Here is an 18,473-nt window from a genome sequence, read left to right on the forward strand (position 1 = left end):
CCACCATCCGACCCATTGTTGGTTAGGTTATCAAAAGACCTTTCCAACGAGTCCAAAACATTGAAGATATGTCAACCCTGTCTCGAGATATGGCCACTTAAGTGATATTGATATACTCTTTGAAGCCTGAACTCACTTAAATGTATGTAAACTATGTCCGGATCCACCATCCGACCCATTGTTGGTTAGGTTATCAAAAGACCTTTCCAACGAGTCCAAAACATTGAAGATCTGGCAACCCTGTCTCGAGATATGGCCACTTAAGTGATATCGATGTACTTTTTGGAAGCCGGATTTAAAAAATAGATGAAACTTGTGTACAGCTATTGTTGTGAGGAAGGCTCCAACCACATAGATGGATTAAGTTAGTTTTTGTTGAGGTACTTCCGGAAGGAATAATGCACAAATGTTCAGTTATAATGAACGAAATAAAATCGTGATGCATTTATATTTTGAAAATATACTTCTAATTTTTTTGATACGAAGCGTAAAAATCTTTTAAAAATATGTTATGTTTAGATTACACAGTAAAAACATGGTCATATTACATCTGGGAAGGGATAAATATTTTATGTCAGAAAATGTGTAATAATACCACTAAAAATGTGTAACTTCACTTCCTTTCTGATGTAATGTCACTTTTTCAGACCAAATCGAGTTAAAATTACATCACAAAATAGGTAATATTCAACATTCCAATCTAACCCAAAAATGAAAGATTGAACAATATTTGCCTTTGGAATGCTTTCCACTCTGGGTCACTTTTCCGCACAGCAAGTAACGCTGTCCTCATCATCCCCGCACAACACTTGGCCGCGTTGTGGCACTCATTACTTTAATTTCCCAAATGGACTTCCGAAAAAGCGCGCGCAAAATGCATTCTGCGGGGCGAACAATGTTCGTTGTTTGGCGATTGTCACTGCGAGAACCCCCCCCCCCCCCACCCACTCACAATTCTGTCGTGCGATGATGTGCAACAGGGTGTGTGTGTGTGTATGCGTGGGGGTGGTAAGGTAAGGGTGGATGGAGAGAGACAGAAAGAGAGAGGGAGAGAGAGGCAACAAGCATTCAACAATTTTCCCATTCAAATTTCGTGCATCAGATGTTCGCCCAAGTTGTTATCGAAGGTAGCATTGTGAGAGGGAGAAGGAGAGAAGAGCGTAAAGTATGCTTGTTTATGCTTTACGAGAGTGAAAGCTTATGAAAACACGAAGTTGAAAGCTTATGTTGTGTTCGGATTTTCTGGGGAAGCAGTGAGCTTTTTAGGAGAGAGTAATATGGAATAAAATAAGAATGTATAAAACAATAATCATTTTAATATTGAATTTAAGAAAAAAACAATTAGACTTCAAGGCACATTACCGTGACCAGACTCTGACACAGGTTGAAAGTTTCGAAAGTGCACCTCCTTTGGTGCTTTTTGGTAGCTCTATAGATTTTATCTTGAGTTGAAAATTTTTTGAAGCTAGTAATGATCATAGTTAATTAAAAATAATTGATTATTATAATTATAATCTTATTTCAATTCAATCTTACCTAACTCACACAAAATTGGAAAAAGTTTCCCGGCCTCTCTTCAAAATCGTGAAACTTTGATCAAGTGGTTATTTTGATTATTTAACATGAATCCAAAGTCTATTTTATGATATCTCCAGACGGATGAGCGGTATGAACTCTGTCATGTTTAACCGTAAAGAGATAGACGTTTAAAGACAAATTTAATTCTATGTGTAATTTAATTTTGATTTGATGTCGTTTAACTTGCTTTCCAAGTTTTTAATAACTGAAAAAAGGTTTTGTTATTTGTTTTTATTTTTTATTAATTTTTTTTTATGTTTTTTAACTTTGCAGGGTTATTTTCAATTATTACATTGTTTCTCAAAGTGGTAGGTTGACAATAAAAAATCAACATCTGGGATACCCCCTGACTCGATTCCTTAGGCAAAAATAAATAACTATTTCAATTTTGAGCCAAATCAAGGTTAAAGGGTCGCTTTAGATCGTTAAAGTGGGTAAAAAAATCATGCAAAAACGACTTCTTTCAATCGCTAATAACTCGTCAGGGTTAACTCGGATCGTTTTGCGGTCTTGGACAAAGTTGTTCTTACAAAATCTGTTTTTCTTTTTTAATAAGACTGCTCGCCAAAACCCCATGACACCCATGTTGAAAAAAACTGAAACTTTGATTATATTTTTTCCGAAAATACGTAGTTTTGTGAAATTTTATACTTTTTCAAAAAAAAAAAAATTAAATTCGAAATGTATAAAAAATTCCGATCATTTGATATCGTAAAACGGGGTGACTTTGATAGCAGGGGTGATTTTGATAGGTATGAGATTTTTCCGAAAAATAAGAGTACAAATTAAATACGTACGGAGTGCAATGGAATACTGACCATGGTACAGAAGTGTTCAAAGTATTCTAAGAAGTTTTATAAAATTTTGAAAGGTTGAAAAAGTTAGTTAACTATAATCAAGGAAATGTTGATGAATAGCATTATTTTAATATTCTCAAAGTGTCATCATTCTTCGGACAACTTTCCACTAGGAGAAGGTAAAAAATGTTCAAAAAAAATTCTTCAAATTTAAAGACATTTTCAGTACAATAAATTCCATATAAAATTTCTGATTTGTGCTTCGAATTCTAGTTTTAACAAATTCTATGTAAAATTGTTAGTTTTTCATAATTTTACCTAACATTTATATTTATTTTGTTAAAAAGCTTGTAAACTTACTGAACTAAATAACTAAATATAAACATTGATTTTTTTTTCTTCAAAACTAAAACAGCAATTTGAACACCTTAAATCAGATTATAACAAGAAAAAATATGACTATAAAAGTCACCCAGGAATTAAAAATGAGAATTTTTAACGCAACTTATTTTTTAAACAATGTTAAAAAAACTTTTTTCAAAAATAGTAAATGGACCTTGTTTGGCCTACCCCAGTACATGTTTTAAAAATTTTAATCTTGAGAAAAACCTTAACATTTGGAAAATATTCCTAAAATAATTTGAAATCATATTAATGTCACCCCGGTTTACCCTTTAGTGAAAAAAATGAAATTTTGAGTATTTTTCCAAAAATACGTAGCCTGGTGAAAATTTTTAGTATTTTCACAAAAAAATGTGTTATAACTTTCAAATTGTATGAAAAATCCCGAACGTTTGATGCTCATATTGTAAAAAACTGAAACTTTGAGCATTTAAAAAAAAACATTGCATTTGAAATGTATTAAAAATCCCGATCATTTGATACTCATATTGCAATAACAATAATTTTGAGTATTTTTTCGAGAAACATTGCGTTTTCAAAATACAGGAAAAATACTCATTTTGTGAAAATTTTCATGTAATTATAAGTGCAATCAATAGCTGACAGCCTCCCGATTCCAAAACACTATATTTTTTTTATGTAAGTATGATTTTTCACACGATTATAGCCAATATCTCCCATATAGCCAAAAACCAATAAGCTCTGTGCTTCAGTTAAGCACTGGGCCTTGCTTAACCGAGGCAACTGAACGAATCAAAACCGGGGCAGTGCTAAACCGAGGCGTGCAAAACCGGGGCATGACTGTATTCGAAAAACTGTACTAACTTTTCGAAAAGGTCAAATATTCTATATAACGATTCTTAAAATGTTATCAAAATATTTTTTCAAAAGATCAGAAAATTTTACAATTTTATTAACATTAAAAATAAGACCATTACTTTCTGAGATAATGGAACTAGCAAATAAATGAATGTTTTTTTATGAAACTTACAAAACATCAATTTTCTTGTTACTTTTTTTTGCAGCTGTATTTCAGCAACCAGAGGTGTAATCTTCAATGTCTCTTATGCAATTTTTTTAAATCTCAGCTAAAAAATAATCAGGAATGAACAATCATGGACCCTACTCATTGGAATTTTTCAGTTAAAATAAAACTTTAAGTGGCTTTACCCTGAAAACGGTGCATTTTATAAAATATGTGAAAAATATTTTATAATTATAATTACATTAAAAACTGAAGTCAGAAATTCATAAATCGGAAAGAAAATCTGGGAAAAAGCTAGAGAGCTAAAATATTAGAATATTTCTTGAATTATCATCGCATATGTCTTATCTTGTAATACGTTTGCTATAAAAAAAGTTGTATTACAAAATGGCACACAAGCGACGTTGTATAGCCCCTTAAAAAATATCTGACAGGAATAAAAATTTTAAAATTAGCTGCAAATTTATAGATAGCAAAACGGTCCAAAGCATTTTTTAAATTTATGTTTTTTGTTTTTTTAGAATACCTTCTTTTTCAATAAAAAAAGTTTATTCATGATTAGTACATATTTAAAAAAAGTTATATTTTATTTGGCAGCCCTGCTCTCTTCTTTAGCCAATTTCCCGAACTCCATCGAACCGTTTTCCCTCCCAAATCATCCTTCTCTCTCCTCTTTGCTTATAACTGCTCTCTCGCAACTGATAACAGGTTGTCTCTCGTCACCGTTCCTGACCTTCTCCGCCCGACTCGTTGATCTGCGTTTGTTGTCGGTCGGTCGTCGATTCTACTGCAAGGAAATGCTCTGTGCGCCCTCCAGACTACACAATCAGTTTGCCCAGGACCACCGTCGAGTGCGGTCGTGTTTTTTTCCGCTCCCCAAGTCTCTAGTCCCAGTGTGCTGAACCGGCGGAACCCCGGAAAAAGAGAGTGTGGGATTTCCTCCTGGTGAAGACCGTCTTCAAGGATAACTTGAAGCTTTTGGCGCGGATTTTTTTGGCAAAGTCTCGGCGACGAAGTCGTAGATTTGCGTTCAAGTGGTGGGGGGTGTGAGAGAGTGTTGGTGCGAGCGACCAGCGTTGACCGGATTTGCCGGGGACGGAGATTTACGCTACGAGGTCCTTGGAGTGATTCCCAAAGGATTCGCTCTTAAACTCTGTCTGCGTCTCTTTACAACTTTGCTCTAAGGTTGGGGGATTAAGTGTGATTCCGGGAAGCAGTAGTAGTGTCTGCTGTAGTAAGACTGATAACAAAAAGTTTCCGAAAGTTTTCCAAAGTAACTTCCGGACAAAAGATCAGCATCCGGAGGCTTGTCCGGATTAGGGGAGAAAAGGTTATCAACCAAATCTACACAAATTCAACGAAGCGAAGCGAAACTTTGAAACAATCCTTTTTTGTCCGAAAAATTCCTGGAAGTGGAAATTGTTTCACAGTGTACAAAAGCTAAAAAGCTAAAGTGGAAAAGTGCCAAAGCGAAACAGAGTGGAAAAGTGAATAACATAAAATAGGAAGGAAAAAAAACCGGGTACGCGGGAAATTGGAAAAGTTGAAGCCGGGTTTGAGTGAGTGAGGAGAAAGTTGGTCTCTGTGTTTTATATTTTGCTGCTGCCTGCTCATCGTCATCATCAGGATCAAGAACCTGGTCTTCTGAATCTCCGGGTATTAATTAAATCATTCATCTTTATGTGTACGCGTGGTTGCAAATAAAAGATAAAAAAAGGAGTGGAAAAGCAAACTTCCGGGGATCACTGCCTAGACTATGAAAGTCTAGCTGTCCACTCTGGGGCTCCGCGGTGTGCGTAATTAAAATGAGGCGAAACATTTTGTGGTTTGTAATTAATTTCTGCGGAAATAAGTCACCGTGGGGGGTCATTTGGTGAAAGGGAAAAGGAAATTAATGCTGCAGTAAGTGGAATTTTTCCACAGTATCTCTTGGGATGAATATATCTTCGTTTATGAAAAAATGTAAAGTTTTATTCTGAATGCAATTAACAATTCAGAATAAGCCACAGTAAATTCTTTTTTTATACACTGATGTTACGCTTTGCTTTTGTAAAGATTCTCAAACACATTTTTTTTCTAAATATTCATGTTCATGGTTTGTTTATTTACAAATTACTTTAGAAGAATATAAAAATATTTTATTATTCAGAAATATCAACGAAATACTAATTGCAAATCCTTACAATATTTCAGTTGTTTATTGCATAAGTGTGCATTTAGAGCAACAAAATCATTTGCAAGAAAGTTAATTTAGAAAAAAAAATATTTAATTGTTTTTGCGAGTTTTTTTTTATACAGTTTAATGTTATTCTTCCCTTCAAAAATGCCTGAATTATCTTGAAATTTCGTTAATTAAAAACATATTAAGTGCAGTTTATTCGGGATGGATATTAATTTCAGTAGGGAAGTCTTGATTTCATAGTTTTAGAATTATTATTATAAACCTTCACAAAATTATAGTTAGCTTGATTTCAGAACTATTTCAATTTGATTGAAAAATGCATTTCATATTATTTTGGCACTTCTTAATTTACTACACACTTAGATTTATTTTTACCGAGATGCCGACATTTTTAAATCAACTGCTGAACAGTTCCGTAAACTTAAAATTACCGAATTTGGTTAAAAAAATACCGAAATTCGGTAATGCAGTTCATCAGTGTTCATCGTACAACAGAAATTCGGTAAAATTTTGTTCATTTTGTCAGATGAGCAATTCTCTACGATCTCGGTCTTTTTGTTAGAATTTTATTTTTTTTGTATTTTTAATCCAACTGAAACTTTTTTGGTGCCTTCGATATGCTCAAAGAAGCCATTTTGCATAATTAGTTTGTCTATATAATTTCCATACAAATTTGGCAGCTGTCCATACAAAAATGATATGTGAAAATTAATCTGTATCTTTTGAAGGAATTTTTTGATAGATTTGGTGCCTTCGGCAAAGTTGTAGGTATAGATACGGACTACACTGAAAAAAAAATGATGCACGGTAAAAAAAATGTAAGTGATTTTTTATTTACACTAAAACTTGATTTGCAAAAAACTATTTTTTTATTATGTTTTAGAGGACATCAAATGCCAACTTTTCAGAAATTTCCAGGTTGTGCAAAAAGTCTTTGACCGAGTTATGAATTTTTTAATCCATACTGATTTTTTTTTTTCAAAAAATCGAAATATTGGTCACAAAAACTTTTCAACTTCATTTTTCGATGTAAGTAAAATCAAATTTGCAATCAAAAAGGGCTTTAGTGAAATTTTGATAAGAGGCACCGTTTTCAAGTTAAAGACTTTTTAAATTAGTGCACATGTTTGCCCACGTTTGAAATTTTTTTTTGAAAAGCTGAGAAAATTCTTTTTTTTTTTTGCTTTTTTGAACTTTGTTGATACGACCCTTAGGTGCTGAGATTATGCCATGCAAAGGTTTAAAAACATGAAAATAGATGTTTTCCAAGTCTCACCAAAACAACCCACCATTTTCTATCGTCGATATCTCAGCTAATGGTCCGATTTACAATGTTAAAATATGAAACATTCGTGAAATTTTCCGATTTTTTCTAAAAATTTAATTTCAAAATTTTTAAATTAAGACTAACAGTTCAAAAAAGCTAAATATTCAATATTACGCCCTTTTAAAATATTAGTCATGGTTTAAACATTTTGTAAATATTTTTTTCGAAAAGATCGGAAAATGTCACGAATGTTTCACGACTTATATTTTAAGGAGCATTAATACAATTTTTAATTAAAGTATTGATAGTATTTTTTTTAACATTTTAAAAAAATGAAAAAATACTATATTGTTGTTTTTTAAACATTAAAAATAGCTTCCATAATATCCTGGTAATATTCAGAGATTTTTTTTTCGTAAATTTCATTTCTTGTGAAGTTTATTTTTTACGAGAGCTCGCATTAATAAAATTCAAAATAGGAATCTTTTGTACCTTTTGCTTTTCTCAGAGGTTTGACAATATTTACAAATTTGAAACAAATGGGACAGAAAAAAAACAAATGTGTAATTGTAAATATGTAGTTTTTTTTCATTTAAATTATTTTATGAAACAATTTCTAGTTTGTTTTTGATCCCATCCAATATACAAAAACTTTAAAAAATCATGGAAAACTCGATTCACCTTGACAGAACTCGTCTATCTCCAACCCTCGAATTTTGAGAATATAAATCCGGTGGAGGTCGAGTGAAGTTCGTATGTGGTAAAATTTTGTGTCGCGTCATTCTCAGCTCCCATATATCCGATTTCGATTCTTCTGAATGCAGATGAAAGCTAGTGTGCTGAACCTGAGCGAGTTGCCACGCAAATTTCGAAATATCCATCTGTTTTCGGATGCGGCCAGACTTTTAAACAAAATACACAGTTTTCAAATGAAAATATGGTCAATTTTTTCATTTTCATATCTTTTATTTATCTCAAAAATTGCATTTTTCGAGCTCTACAACCTCTCAAATTTTTATCCAGATTCATAATATGGTTCTGGAGTTAGAGCCGTTTGATCAACCTACCATAAGAAAAAAAATCCCTAAAAAAAGGTAAAAGCCCACCTGGTGACCTTCGCCAACATTTTTCATTTCTGATTTTATTCGAAATTTCTTCCTACATTCATAGTACAGACCATGAGTGAGCATCTGAAACAAATTCGACATCTATCGGCAATCCCGATCAATTTTTAGAACGATTTATTTTTTGCCTTTCTTACTAAAGAAAGGTATAAGTTTTACTTTAAGGCTGGACGTCATTTCCATCTTCGTAAATATGTCGATTCAGCATGAATTTTAATCGGAAAAATCGTCAAAAAATCACACTGCATTGATTTTCGACGCTTCGTCGCCAAGTCGACAAGTTGTCAAGTTGAGCTTCGAATACTGGCGCGAGAATGCTGGCGCATATATTTTGTGGCTCGATTTATACTCGTTTTGTAGTAGCTTGTCTACCGATGTTTCCTACAACATTTTGTAAGATATCGTAGCTTTTCGGTTTCTTTTGCTCTGTCCGTTTTTGCATAACTGACCAATGTTTATGCAAAAACTTGTATGATATAGGACATTCATCCGGCTACAATCCATTTGTTTTCCGTGTGTTCCTAAAATCGCCTAAATGTAGTCTTCATTTTGTCGTGATTTCGTAAGTTTATTTAACAGGGTTCATTGGATTCCAATGCTGGCGACGCCAATGGCTTTTTACTTAAGGTTCTCACGATTGAGTGTGTAGTGGTTCGGTTGTTAAAAAAAGCTATCTCTGACTCTGTCACTTTCTTAGAAGCTGAATGGCTAGCTTCCCTGCACCGTGCGGCACACGCGGTTCACTTGTACCTCGGTTTTGCTTGGCTTGGTGCGCTGGAACGATGAACCAAAATACCAACACACACCGTACCGTACCGAAGCTAAAAAACCAAAACCGCGGTGTGCGTTGTCACTGGCGCATGGGAAGCTTGCTATGATCGCGTTTGTCATAAACGCTTGTTTGATTACAAACATATTGTACGATTGAAAATATTCTTTTGGTGAAAATTGTTTTTTTTTTATTTCTTTTGGAAATCATATCATTTATAATACATTGCTTTCATCATAAGACATTCTTTTGCGCTGACGTTATAAATAAACAAAGTCGATGTTATGAATTGAAAAAAGTTCTACCATTGTTATATTCTATAGTAAGAAATGCTTCTATCTCACCCCAGGAGGGATTAAATCGGGTTTTTTCGAGAACTTCAGTAAATTTCCTAAAATTTCTTCTAAGAAAGATTAAAGATTTAATCTCTAGTTGCTGAAATACAGCCCTCTATTTTCTATTGCCAGCATCTTAGCAAGTAATGGTAAAATTTTAAATGTTGAAAAATTAAACTTTTATGAAATTTTCTGATTTATTCGCAATAATAGTCTGACAATTTAGGAATCCAGACAAGCATTTCAAAAGGACTGAATTTAATTATTTAAAACAGATTAATTGGAGCAACTCAAAAATGTCCAACTTGTTGACATTTTATTGCTCTTAAGAAACACTCCAACAGTTAATCGAAAACAGCTTGAATTTGAATTGGAAATACATGAGTACAGAACCGTTCCAACTTTTATTTTCTCCTAGAAGCCAAAAGATCAACTCCGTGCATTTGCATTGATTTTATCGGTTCACTGCAGCAGCAGCTTTCACTCTCCACGAATATTCGGAATCAATTCGGATCGGATAACGAGGACCTTTAGCCGGGGCCGATCCACTTGACTATGCAAAATGGAAATAAACAGCACACACACACACACACCCACAGGAGGAAGACGATGGGAGATTGATTGAGGTTTTCGCACTTGGTTGCACACACACACATACAGATCTCACACCAACCTTGAGGGCGTGTGTGTGTGTCCCCTTAAGGGTTTGACACCAACGGGGCTGATGGTCTCTCAGTCTTGGGTCACAGTTGAAACAATTATAATTTTTTATTTGTGAAAAACTTCAATGCTTTGGCTCATTAGTAATTTTGGAGCTTTAGTTTTTTTATGTCAAATGTCGCATGGAAAAATAAATAAATAAACAAGTTTTTGTTTTAACTATATTTTTTGTGGTGTACAACTAACTTTGTCATGGTGGTGCCAAAAAGAACCTTCTAAAGCGTACGGCCAACCACTCGCTTTGACGAAGGATAATCCTAAGAAATGCAAATTCGTCAAGTTCTGTTTGTTCATCCCATCCAAAAAATGGTCGACCACCAAAATTGATCGACTGAAGTTTTGATCGAGAGGAAGTTAAACAAATCAGAGTATAGCACTAACAATTTTTTGAAATAATGATGATTTGAAAAATAATTTCAGGCTAAACAGAAAACTTTCAAAATTGGTCCAATGTTAATCAAATTTGGTAGTTCAAAGTTTCACTTGAGACTTCCCCCCCCAAAATGTCAATTTCTCGAGAGACATCTTCTGCAAACAAAGAATATAAATTGGGCAAGGAACAGCTGTGCCTGGGCCAGTTAATTGTCGTCCATTCTGGCTGTGACCCAACCATTCGTCTTATAGTCAGAGGATCCACACTGGGAGCTGTCAGCTGGAGGATGATTGAGTTGGCTCGTCAGTGTCAAATCTTTGTCGGTCACACACCTCTCAGCCATCGATGAATGTTGGTAGATCGTTTGCAAACGAGTTATTCAAATTTGTTGAGTTTGATGAAGTTTTAAAATTCAATTGAAATATCACCACGACTTTATTTGATACCAAAACTAGCAATAATTTTAGAAAAAATCATTTTGAAATATATCAAAAGTCTTTAAAAAGTAGATAAATTTGTGGAAATTATTAGTGGAATTCCTAATTTTATTTCAATATTTATTGATTTCATCATAAATCGTCTTTTATAACGCAATTTGAATTCAAATCGAGCCACCAGTTGCCGAACTTTTTAATTGAACCAGAAATTGCTCTCGCTCTCTCGATTAGCATAACAATAACCCCATCGAAATTTCCCGGGAAGCCAAATCCTAATTTCACAGGATTTGTCGGGCGCCCCGCCGCCATCATTGTTCATAATTAAATTTCGGCCTCAATAGGTCTAATTTGGGAGGGCGCGAGTGTCTCGCGACGCCAACCACCAAGAAGTTGGCAGTGGAAATCTCAGGCCCCCGGGAAATTGCGGAAAACTTTTCACTTTTCTTTCCCCCCTGACCAAGTGTGGTGGCGAAGCACGGGGGGGATCAAAATCGTTCTCGCAAGGTGTTGTAATAATAAAATTTGCTTCGGTGGAAAAGGATTGATTTCCGAGTCGAATAGTCAAAGGGTCAAGGGGGGTTTATTTTTTCTTTTATTTTTTTACCAGCATTTGGAAAAGTGAGCACAAATCTGGGGTTCAAAAGGTTTTCTCAGCTGGAAGTGTCGAGAACTTTTTGGGTCCAGTGGATATTTGCTTATTGGGCTGATTTGTAGGTGACGGTGATGATTTCGCAATGGTTGGGATTAAAATTACGGTTCGAGTAAAGGTTACTCATTTCACAGTTATACCATTTTAAACATTTGGATTGTTGGACTTATTTTTGCGTATTTCTTAGAAGTTTAATGCAAGCAACAAATTCTACGTAAAGTTTGATTACCTATAAATATAAATTGTTAGAAAACAACAATAAAATTAACGATTGACGATGTCCTGCTCGCAATACCCTTGATAATGCACTAATAATAATCTTGTTTGCTTTGGTCCCAAAAGGGCACCCTGACCGGAGACAATCGATTTGGAGGGATTTTCGGGTGTCTTTTCGTAGATTCAACCTGAAGAGATTTGTGATGTTAGGCCAAATAAATCTTGAATGTTTTCCCGCAACACGGCCCTCGATGTTGACTTATTTTGTGAACACAGTTTGAAGTGGATAATTCCAGCAATTTTTTATAATGAAGTTTCAAATAAATTTTAATTTAATTTAATTATTAACTGAAATCTTAAATTCAATCCATAACATTTAGGAAAATAAAAAATGTCTGAGTACAGTATAAACGATCTGTTGAGCAATCTCAAGTTTTTTCGGTAAAAACCACAAGTAACATCATTCATTCTTCTGAAATTTTCCCTTGAATTCCTCGCTTTTAACCCTTTCAGGCCTGAAGGGTCATATATGACAAAAAAATGAAAATTTTCAAAAGTAGCCTACAATTTTCTTATGGTCATGAGAATCATTTTCCCATAATTAACTCAAAAAAATATTTTTTTCAAAATTCAGACTTGAAAGTGTTAAGATAGCAAATAGGCGTTGAACCTTCGCAGAATTTTGCAGCATCGTTTAACATCCTCGAAAAACTGCAAAATGTTGCTGGCTTGAAAATATCCTTGAACCACTTCAAAAACATCCACCCGCCGCCTGATCTGACCTTTTTTTTACTTCTACAAGCAAAAAAATATTGATCAACACGCTTCATTGCTTGAAGAAAAATGTTGGTTCTTTTCAGGAGCTGCCTTTGTTTACCGAAAAACTTTTAGGCCAAAGTCAGCCACAGAGTTTTAAATTACTTTCGCAAAGTTGAGATAACTTCTTTTTATCACACTGCTTTTTTTTTGTTCATTCACAAAAATTGTTCACCCACACAACGTTGGTGTGGCTGAAGGAAGGCTTGAAGGAGGGAACATACCCTTTCATGTCTGTACCAACCACAGACGTTACTAAATTGTTTGTTTTGAAAAGTTTCCGGGAAAAATACAAGCAGCGTTCAGTTGAAGCTAAACAGTGTAAAGAATCATGTGACTCCATAGAGTCTTTACTAAGAAATTGAAATAATGGAGAAGCACGGTGATTTGAAATTGGTCCATTCATGGAAAGGTTGCCCAACGCTATGTTCTTTAAAATTTGATTGTGATTTGCATGTTTGATACATTTAGTGCAGAAACTTGAGGTTATTCAATATTATGATTTAACTGTTTTTAAGCAATATTAAACTTACCTCAATTTTGTAGATTTAGTTTTGAATTTTCTTTTAAATAGATCAAATTAATTGGATTTCATTTTGGCAAAACTTTAATGCAAAACATTTTCCAAATTTTTGCCAAATTTATCATTTCAAGGTGTAAAAATAATAGTGGTCTAAAATGTAAAATAGATAGTGGTAAATCAGATCGGTAAATATGTTTTTAATGATGATTTTTATTTTTTGCTGCAGCTAACATTTTTTTCAAGTTTGTTTAATTTTAAATTAAGAAAAAGAAAGATTTGGGTTGGGGTTTTAATTAGTGTGTCGAGATATCTCTTTAATGTAGCTAACCGTTTAAACGCCCAAGTGTTTCACTAATGTTCAACTTCTAAATAAAGTTTATATCCGGGACCGTGGTGTAGGGGTAAGCTTGGTTGCCTCTCACCCAGTCGGCTTGGGTTCGATCCCAGACGGTCCCGGTGGCTTTTTTCGAGACGAGATTTGTCTGATTTGTTTGCCTTCCGTTGGGTGAGGAACTAAATGTTGTCCCCGGTCTACCCTAAAGGGTTAGGTCGATAGCTCATTCCAGGTGTAGGAGTCGTCAATCCAAAAGTCGTCAGTTCGAATCCCGAAGTGGATGGAAGCTATGGTGTAAAAAGTGGTTTGCAATTGCCTCAACAATAATCAAGCCTTCAGACACTTAGTTTCGAGCAGGAATCTCGCAATCGAGAACACCAAGGCATTACTGTAAAGCGAATAATTTGATTTTTTTTTTCAAATAAAGTTTATAGAAAAAGTGCATTATCTTCAACTAGATTTTTTCTGCGTCCTTTCCGTTTAATTTGGTAAACTCTGCTATAAGTTAGCATAGCATAGCATAGCATTACGGGTCTGCACCACGCTGTAGGGGGTGCCACAACGGTCAATTCAATATTCTTAGACAATTTGATTGCTGCCCAGTACATCCAAAAATATCTAAGAACGTAAATTTCCACACTGTGCTCCAACGTTGGTGTGGTTGGTGATGTTTTTGTTGTTCACTAGTGGCAAAAGTGCAGGGAACTCATGCGACTTCAAAAAGTTAACGGAATATTTCTGGGAGGTTCGGAATGGGGGTTAGAGGAATTTCATTGGGCCGATGAAAATGGTTGAATGCGTAAATACATGAATGCGTAATTGCAATGATTTGGATGTTTGTTAGTGTAAATGCGAGTCTGTAGTGTATTTTCTAATAAGCATATAGTTTTGTAATAATAATATATAATAAATATAATAAATATAATAAATATAATAAATATAATAAATATAATAAATATAATAAATATAATAAATATCATAAATATAATAAATATCATAAATATAATAAATATAATAAATATAATAAATATAATAAATATAACAAATAGAATAAATATGATTCCAGGAAGCTGTAAATAAATAATAGCGGTAATTTAAAATATAAATGCTCCGGATGGTTTCCATGCTGTTTTATAAAGTTTCGTTAATTTAAGCAATATAATCATATATTGTATGAGAAGATGGTATGATATAGGAAAGGAATAGGATAAGGAATAATATGAACATTTAAATAAATCATACAGTGAGTAGATAATTTAACATGTAGACATTAAATTTAAAATAATTCCAGAAAACTGTAAAAAATAACAATAATTTAAAAATTAATACTCCACATGGAACCACAAACAAAACAACAGAGACACAAGAATCCAAACAAGTGGCTTCGCACCTTCAACAAAATTCGACATGCATAAAAAGAACATCACAACAATCCATCTTCCCGGTACTGCTGCTCACACGATACTCTTGATCAACTCTGCTATAAGTTATGCAGAAACCAATTAAAATCTTGATTTTGCTTTGGAGAATTGGGGTAAAAGTAAAGGGTTTGCCTGTGATAGAACTTATTGTAAATCTCTACGTTAAAACAAATCTTTTTTTTATTAATATTTGGATAAATGTTGCCCATGGATTTCCCAAGTTTAATAAAAATGGTTTGTTTGTTGCTTTACATTACTAGTTTTTCCATACAAAGCTTCAAACAATTCAAACAATTTTACAAAGTTCTCAGAATATTTTAATTTTTTCTGGTTTAGAGGGGTTTTTATTTATTAGGCAAATATTTTACAAAATGGGGCGACCCATAAAAATGGGCCCGAAAAATCAGGGGGTAAATATGTTTTCAAAAATATTCCAAATTTTAATGGAAATACAAGTCTTATCACCTGAAAACAATTTGTGACTAATGTGAAATTCCATCGTACAGTACCGAAATTAGTTTTATTTTCGCGAAAAAAAATAAAGAATTTAGTCAATACTCAAATATTTTGAAAAGTAATGATTGCTCAACAACTAGTAGTATAATGCATTATTAAACACTTTTTTTCATTCCAGTGTTGAATCCAAGGCCTGTAATTTATTTTTTTTCCTTCCCCCTCTCGACTTTGGTCAGAGTCGAGAGTCATAAACTTCTAAAATTATTAGCCTTTTTGTTACATTTTTTGAAAAAAGGGTTAATTTTTAACAGTATAGAAAAACATCATAAAAGAAAAGCACCCCTCCAAACAACATTATTCAAAAGCTTTGAAAATTTTGAATTTTCTTTTTTTTTTACTTTGCTGATGCTGTTTTTCTGGCATCCTATCCTCTTTTTTGAACTGGTGATATTTCGGAAACAATTTATTAAATTTTCAATGTTCTAAAACAGGTCTGCCAACCTTTTTGGCTCAATTTTCACATTTTTAATCGCCTTCATGAAATCTGTTACAAGATGACCAGTGAACAAAACTTTGAAAAAAGTTTAAAAAAATATTTTTGCAAGTATATGAGTTTTAAGTGAAAATTTGGTCCGGCTCGCAAGCCAGATTGATTTTTGAAGTAAAATGTAGATAAAAACGACTTGTTTAAATATTTTTTCAAACTTTTGAAAAAGTTATGTTCACTAATCATCTGTGAACTGATTCCATTAAATAAACCATGAAAAAATAAACAATTGTAATTTTGAAGATCAAAAATATGAAAATTGAGCCTAAAAGGATGGGCAGCAGGCCTGTTCTAAAATATACCTTTTGTAAAATTTATGCTCTTTTCAATAAACATATTTTTTGCAAAAAATATCTTACGTGTTTTGCCAAATAATATTTTGGTCATTAGATTTTTTTTTGGAACATTGGAATTTTTGGATTGATTGTGAAAACAACATTGGAAGATTTGGAATGATTGTGAAAAAAAAAATAAATATTTAAATAAATTGATCTTAGAAGGATTGTGTCAAAATTCAATTATTACTTAGGCTTAATTGAAAAATATCCTGTTTAAGCTTGGAGGGGTGAAAGACAAACATGATATTACTAGTTCAATATTCTTGAGATGCAAAATTAGCAGAAGTCAAAAAGATCAAAATGAGATTTAGTAGTTTAAATATATAATGAAATAAAAACAATCAGCAGCACTTGTTCCGAGACATACGAGACATCCATTTCCGAATCTTCTCTGAACTGTGTTCAGTATTCCAACCTTAATTTTCATAACGTTTAAAAATAGCTTCCAATAACGAGCACACCAGTCAGTGAAATGCCCTCTGTGAAACAATAGGCCCGATTGGAATCGCTTTATTTCCATCGGTTCCCGGAAGAGCAACAATTTCCGCCTTCCGCGAAATCGAGATCAAAGATGCTTTAGCGATATCTGTCGCGCACACAAAATTCTCTGCCCCCCCAAAATAGCCCCCAATATTGAGAGTCCTCGGTGAGCTCAAGAGTTTCGTAGCTTCGCGCGATTTTCATTGTGCACTGTTAAAAAGAGTTATGTAAATTTTCATAATATTTTCTAAATGGTTTGAATTTGAGTATTGGGATTATTTTTTACTACATTATTCAGTGTGCATTTTCTCTCATCTTTTCATCAACAGGTCGTCCCATCGTTGAAACTTGCTGTGCCCAAGTGTCAACCTTGTGAAGCATAAAAAATCGAGTGCTTTTGGCACGTAAAACTCTCAACTGTACTTCAAAGTTCCAGCGGGAAAGTTGCCGGTGTGGCTGCTGTTGATCGGTAAGGTGACGAGCGATCCGACGAAACTTTGCGTACCCTTACCACGGCTTAAATCGTTCTCTCTATTGACGAAAAATCAATAATTATTGGTGATTGGTGCAGTCAAAGAAGAAAGCAACGTCGTCGTCCAGCTGGAGAGGAGCTTTTTCCTGAGTCCCGAAAAGAAAGGAGGTAAGAGGATTACAGCTTAGGGGAGGTTGGTTGCTAATTTGAATAGGGAAAAATTCAAAAGAATTCAAATTGTAATTTTACTGCACGAACCCAAATCATAGAGCAAAGCGATTCAACTGTGTCTAATATGACCCTTTTTTGGTTAAACTGTCAATAAATTCACTATAGGGACGTGCTTATCACAAAGTCATCCGAATTATGACAGTATTGTGGTCTATACGCACTCCGATCTTAACAACCATAAACCTAACCTCAAAATCACCCACAAGCTCTCAACCCCCCCTCTCCAAAAACTTAACGCAATGTCATTTCACGAACTCTCGAAAGTCAAAAACCCATTATTGAGTGTGTGTGTGTGTGCGCGCTCTCTCTCTCTGGCAAGGCATGGAAAAGCAGATTATGGGGCTTAACGAGTTCCGGGACATCCGCGGGAGCGAAAGGCGGGGTCCCTAAAAGCATGTACTAGTCATAACCTCAAAGTCAAAGCCGTCGGAAAAGCGCGGCAAAGATAAACCCCAAAGATTTGCTGCGTGGTTGTGATGAAGACGATGACTGGCTGCAAACAAGCGCCAGAAACATAACCTCGCACAAATTAGAATCATACGTGCACGCACGCAGGCATTCTTTCGTGAAAGTGATTGTTTGTGTAAGTTTTGGGAGGGGGAGAGTGAGGGTAGGAGGTTTTGGAGCGCTGCAATCAATTTTGTCATTTTGTTTCAATTTGAAACAAAGCTATATGAATAAATATCAACCTTTTTTTAAATATCAGCTCAATTAAGGGTGTTTCATAATGCTCTTGGTTAATATTACGAGGCAGAGGCAAAAATTTATTTTCATTTTCAGGTGCAAAAAACTTGATGCTGAAACTTTTTTGGTGCCTTCGGTATGCCCAAAGAAGTAATTTGGCATCGTTAGCTTGTCCATATAAAACAAAAATGATTTATGAGATTTCATAAATCTACATCTTTTGAAGGATTTTTTGATTGATTTGATGTCTTCGGCAAAGTTGTAGGTATGGATATAGACTACACTGAAAAAATGATACACGGTAAAAAAAATTTAGTGATTTTTAATTTCACTTTTT

General features: G+C 34.1%; 1 long non-coding RNA gene across 2 annotated transcripts in view; it reads left to right on the forward strand.

Annotated features, from left to right (window-relative positions):
- The first annotated feature begins 4,602 nt into the window (after positions 1-4,602).
- LOC119768061 overlaps positions 4,603-18,473 on the forward strand; it is an 81,133-nt gene continuing 67,262 nt past the window's right edge. For both annotated transcript variants that reach the window (XR_005277883.1, XR_005277884.1), the window contains exons 1-2: positions 4,603-5,418; positions 17,079-17,389. This is a non-coding gene — a long non-coding RNA (uncharacterized LOC119768061). The remainder of the gene's footprint in view (positions 5,419-17,078; positions 17,390-18,473) is intronic.

Source organism: Culex quinquefasciatus, chromosome 2 (assembly GCF_015732765.1).
Source record: "Culex quinquefasciatus strain JHB chromosome 2, VPISU_Cqui_1.0_pri_paternal, whole genome shotgun sequence".
Taxonomy (NCBI): domain Eukaryota; kingdom Metazoa; phylum Arthropoda; class Insecta; order Diptera; family Culicidae; genus Culex; species Culex quinquefasciatus.